We start from the raw sequence: 6000 nt of genomic DNA on the forward strand, positions 1-6000 counted from the left end.
ACGCCAGTAGCCTCACTGTCGGCTTCCTCTACACCCTCCCCCACTTCTCCCTGCTCTGAACTCTCCATCGTGGTCCTCGGATTGGCAGTGGGGTCACACCCAAGAATGGCATCCAGCTCCTTGTGAAAACGGCAGGTTGTGGGGGCAGCTCCTGAGCGGCGATTTCCCTCACGGGCTTTGCAGTAAGCACTCCTCAGCTCTTTTATTTTGACCCTGCACTGCAACGCGTCCCGTTCATGGCCCCTTCTCAGCAAGGACTGCGATATCTGCCCATAGGTATCATAATTTCTCCTTCTAGAGTGCAGCTGTGCTTGCACAGCTTCCTCACCCCAAACACTGATGAGGTCCTGCAGCTCGGAATTGTTCCATGCTGGGGCTCATTTGGGGCGTGGAGGCATGGTCGCTGATTGATTGAATGATTGATTGCACTCCACACCTGGCTGAGCAAACAGGAAGGGGATTTTTAAAATTCCCGGGGCATTTAAAGGAGGGGTCAGCTGAGCCCAGGGCAGTGGAGTGTGCATGATTACCAGAGAGGCTTCTAAGGTATGCTGGGATACCTCCTTATACCCCGGAGGTCAATAAAAGCGCTGGTGGGCCTCCACACTTGCTGACAGTGCTGGAATCCCTACACCCGAGGCTCGACCGGGTGTACAGCCAGCGCTGCAACCAGGGAGTTGCAGCACTGGCCGTGCTTTGCAAGTGTGGCCACATCCTAAGTTGCAGCGCTGTAACCCCCTCACCAGCGCTGCAACTCTCTAGTGTAGCCAAGCCCTGTGAAGCTCTGACCTGTGTAAAAGTTTACCCTATAGTTCTGGAGATGGATTTGAAACAAGGGCGCTTTTAAAATAAATAATCACAGAAATGACACCTTCTCCTTTGTAAGGATCTATTTATTGCTCCTGGGATAGCCTGAGAACAAAGGATGCATAAAAAGTTTGAGGTAACAAGCTTTCAGAGGAGCTATGAACTTAAAACAGCCTCCTGGTGCTGAAATGGAAGAAGGACCATTTCCCTTTAAATATATAGGTCTAGACACTTGGAGTGCTTAATGTGCTTTGCAAATGGCACCAAATACCTTGGGAGAGATTTTTGCAAGATGTAAAACCAAATACAAGAAACTACTTTGTTCAATATTCAGGACCAAATATAAGCACTGGGTACCATTTTAAAAGGCCTTCTCTGTGTGTAGCCACAGTAAAGATATGGCTTTGAAAATGCACATGAGTAATGCTGACAACTAGTACAGCAGACTACAGCCCTTAGGGTTTTGGAGGAAAAGCCAGGCTTTCCTTGACCATAATGCATTTCAGCTATACAAGGGAAGGGCTGAGTGTAGGTGATCACCCAGATATTGCCCCTTTCCTTCCCCTGATCTTCCCAGCTTTGTTGTGGCTCCCGCTGTGGCATCACATAGGGAATGATGCTACAAGATCCTATTGTCCTGCTTGAAAGGGGGCTGCAGAAGGGCCTGCAAAGGCTACTTTAGCCATTCAATCTAGCATGAGAACAGTGGGTGCAGGAGCTGGGAGAGGCACATTGTGTTACAATTTAAGTGCCTGTATAACTGCTCTGGGGCCTGAGAGGTAGAATGTTCCTTTCTCATCACTAAACATTGGTTCAGTCCTGAGCCCGGCTACTCGAGGCAGGCACTGGGCTCAGGCTTTGGCTTAAAGCATTTTGCCTGAAATCGTGCCAGGCTTTGCTTTGAGACCGTTGCATGAGAGAGGTGAACAAGCCCTTTACGTCTAGTTTGCCAAGTAGGAGAGGATAAAACTGGTCAAGGACAAATCTGTTTTTCGAGTGTCTAAGAGGGTATTGCAACCAGCTGAGGAAAGTTACAGGTGCTGTTACGTTTAAATCTTAATAAAGTACAATACCCTCCTAATTTGTCCATAGAATTAGAAAACCATGTAGCAGCTCACCACTCTGAAGTAGGGTATACAGCTCCATAATACCACATGAATCTGTTTTCAAAAAAGGCTTGGATGAGCATTGTGTCTCTAATTCAGCAGAGAATTTAACAATATACTTAAGTCCCATGGACTTCATCAGAACCGAAGAACATGCCTAAATGCTTTGCTGAACTGGGGCTTGGAGAGTTGCTAACAGTTCTCAGTTTTCTAATGGCTACACTTCCATATGGTTTCCGAGCCTTTAGCTATGTCAGGTGTTCAGTGTACCGCCAGCACTCTGTTTATTGATACAGGAAATCCATTTTGCCTTGCCTTGCTTTTAATGAGTTTTGCAAGCAAGTGGCCCCTTCCTGTGACTCATTTTTGTGTTTTCTGAGTGGGTTTTGCGGGTTAAAGTTTCACAATTGTAAAGTAACCGCGATGTCTGCTTTTCCTTGTCGCCTGGAATCTTAACAAGGAGAATACATTTTGGAACAAAGAAATGTAAATGGAATAGAACAGTTCACATTTCTTTACACAATTATATAAACAGCCTTTTTCCAGACAGTTAAAAGAAACATGCAAACTGAAACTAGGTCATGTTTTCAAACTGATTTGTTTAACAAATAGGTTTGTTTTAGAACATCACTTTTAACACAATAAAAACCCGTTTCACTGATTTTTGTCTCTATATCTATTTGCTTTTGATTTATAACTAATAAGTATTCCAAAAATAAACACCAACCACCTCACTCTGATGTCAGTTACAGCAGAGCAGCTAAGTCAAGGTTACCACTCAGCTTCACACAACTGTAACTGACAATTATATTTTCATCCTAACTATTGAACTATCCTAAGGGAGCCTTTAATTCAGCGACTGATCCTGTAATTGCATGATTTTTAATCTTTTTAGATAGTTTTTGAATTTTAATGCACCAGGTGAGGAACTGGGAGGATTACTTCTGCTTTTTTCTCTCTCTCTTTTGGAAGAGGTATGGCAGAGGAGGGAGAGAATCCTATTAAAATTGGTACCATTAACATGGGATTCATAGATTCCTAGCCCAGAAGGCACCACTGTGATCATCCAGTCTGATCTTCTGCATAACACAGGCCATAGAACTTCCCCAAAATAATTTCTAGAGCAGATCTGTTAGAAAAGTATCCAATCTTGACTTAAAAATTGTCAGTGATGGAAAATCCACCAGGACCCTGGGTCAATTGTTCCAATGGCTATTTACTCTCACCATTAAGAAGTTGTACCTTATTTCCGGTCTAAATTTATATAGCTTCAACTTCCAGGCATTGAATTGTGCTATACCTTTTTCTTCCAGATTGAAGAGTCTATTATTAAATATTTGTTCCCCATGTAGGTACTTGTAGACTGTAATCAAGTCACCCTTAAACCTTCTTTTTGTTAAACTAAATAGATTGAGCTCCTTGAGACTATCACTATAAGGCATGTTTTCTAGTTCTTTAATCGTTCTCATGGCTCTTCTCTGAACACTCTCCAATTTATCAACATCCTTCTTGAACTGTAGGCACCAGAATCTCACACAGTATTCCAACAGCACCAATGCCAAATGCAGAGGTAAAATAACTTCTCTACTTCTACTCAATTCCCCTGTTTATGCATCCAAGGATTGGATCCCGCTTTGGCCACTGCATCACGATGCAAGCTCATGTTCAGCTGATTATCAACCATGAACGTCAAAATCTTTTTGAGTCACTACTTCCCACCCTACAGTCCCCAATCCTGTAAATATGTCCTACATTCTTTATTCCTAAAAGTATGTATGCATTTAGCAGTATTAAAACACATATTGTTTGCCTAGGCCCAGTTTATCAAGTGATCCAAATTGCTCTGAATCAGTGACCTGTCCTCTTCTTTATTTACCCCTCCCCCAATTTTTGTGTCACTGCAAACTTTGTGCTGATTTTATATTTTCTTCCAGATCATTAATAAAAATATTAAATAGCGGAGAGCCAAGAACCAATCCTGCAGGACCCCAGTGGAAACAAACCTCATTGACAATAAATTCCCCATGTGTAAGTTACATTTTGAGCCCTATCAGTTAGCCACTTTTTAACCTGTTTAATGTGTACCATCTTAATTTTGGATCATTCTTGTTTTTCAGTCGCAATAGCATGGTCAAATGCTTTACAGAAGTCTAAATATATTACATAAACATTATAACCTTTGTCAACCAAATGCATTATCTCATAAAAAAGAGAGACAGTTTGACAGGACCTATTTTCTCTAAATGTTGAGTTCCATTAATTACATTATCCTCCTTGAGTTTTGTATCAGCTGCTCCATTAGCTAGGCCAGGGTCAATGTCAGGTTGACAGGCCTATAATTACTTGGTACATCCTTGTTTACCCTTTTTAAAAATTGGTACATTAGCTTTCTTCCAATTTCCTGGAACTTCCCCAGTGCTCCAAGACTCCATATTAATGGTCCAGCAAATACAATTCTTCTTTTTTGTTACTCAGTCTCTTAACGTTGGTGTAGAGGTAGTTCAAGAATGTCTTCCCTTCATGTCCTTTGGTTCCTTGATTAATGTTGTTCTTAACATTTTGCTTTTGTGCTGAGTGTTCTTATCTTCCTTCTTTTTACGCTTCCCTTTTGCTATTAGTTTAACCCTTCCTGACTACTACTCAGCCTGTCCTGGAGGAAACTGGCCATTCTTTTACTGAGATAGAGGCCATCCAAACCATACAATCCCCTGTCACCACAGAAGATAGACCAATATTCTACAAAACCAAAACCCTACACCAATTACCTATCCGTGATTCACTTCCAGAATCTTCTGCTTTCTATCTTCATCTGCTCGTGGGACAGGAAGAATCTCGGAGAAGATCACTTTAGACATTCTTCTTCTGCACACTTCTGAGTTCGCTGAAGTCATCTACTATCTGTGAGATCCTGCAATGTAATGTCATTAGTGCCAATATGAACCACCACCAGTGGATCCTTGCCCATAGACTTCAGAAGCCTATCCAATCTTAGAGTAACATCTCATGTCTTGGCTGTGGGAAGGCAGCACAGCATCCTGTCATCCACCTGTCCCTTGCAGAATGTTCTTTCAATTCTTCTGAGTACTGAATCTCCAATAACGATCATCTCTCTTCCTTGAATGGTTGGAGACCTCTTTGCAGGCAAGCTTGATTTTCTAATAAGTTGGGCCAAGTTGCCTTCCATGTGTATCCCATATATCTCTCCATTCCCTTGGATTTGCTGCATCTTCAGAGGCATCTTCTATAGTTCCCACACTGAGGACCTGGTATCAATTTGAAACTCTAGCTATGTGGAATTCCGCTTACTCATATTCTCTCTGGTGGCCACAGCCTTCCCATCCTTATCTGTCTCCAGCCGTATAGCATGCACTGTTACCTCTTGCCTCTGGTGGTTACAAGCCGCCAGGCCTCTGCTCTAACTTCCTCACTCTCTGATTCTTTGCTGGCCAGTTCCATTTTTCCTTGAATCTGGAGTACTTGAGTTTTTCCAAACCTGGCTGTCTAGGACCTCATCATTTCCCTTGATTCTCTGTAGCATATCAACTTGCCCCTCCAATCCGAGAATCTTTTCCTCCAGCACAGCCACCAACTTGCACTTCTTACGTATAAAGTTCCTTCTGGGTTCAAGTAGGAAAGAGAACATGGCACATCCATTACAGGTCACCTTCACAGTTCCATTGCTGGCCACACATAGGGCTGAACCTGGAAGGAAAGCATCTCACACTGAATTTCCAAACTCTCTCTGAAACTCCAGTGTTATCTGCCTCTGTTAACAGCTTTCGTGTTCACCTAGCAAGTGACTTTTTATACAAAGTTTTCCTGCTTAGCTCAGCTCAGCTCTGCTCTTCACTAACATGAGGCAATTAACTACTCAGAGACTTCAAACGGCTGGACTGATAAAAGCTCCAATGGCTAAAGCCTCCCAGCCTTTAACAGGGCATCCCGCTTACTCGGGGAGATATGCTGTATTTCCCAGTAACTGGCAGTATTTAGATACTGTGTGGAAGTAAGGATCATTTTAACAGTTCCATAAAAGGTCAGCTAGGTCTAACAGGTCTTAAGCGTGGTTACAGACAACGTGGTTACA

The sequence above is a fragment of the Gopherus flavomarginatus genome, chromosome 4, assembly GCF_025201925.1.
Source record: "Gopherus flavomarginatus isolate rGopFla2 chromosome 4, rGopFla2.mat.asm, whole genome shotgun sequence".
Taxonomy (NCBI): Eukaryota; Metazoa; Chordata; order Testudines; family Testudinidae; genus Gopherus; species Gopherus flavomarginatus.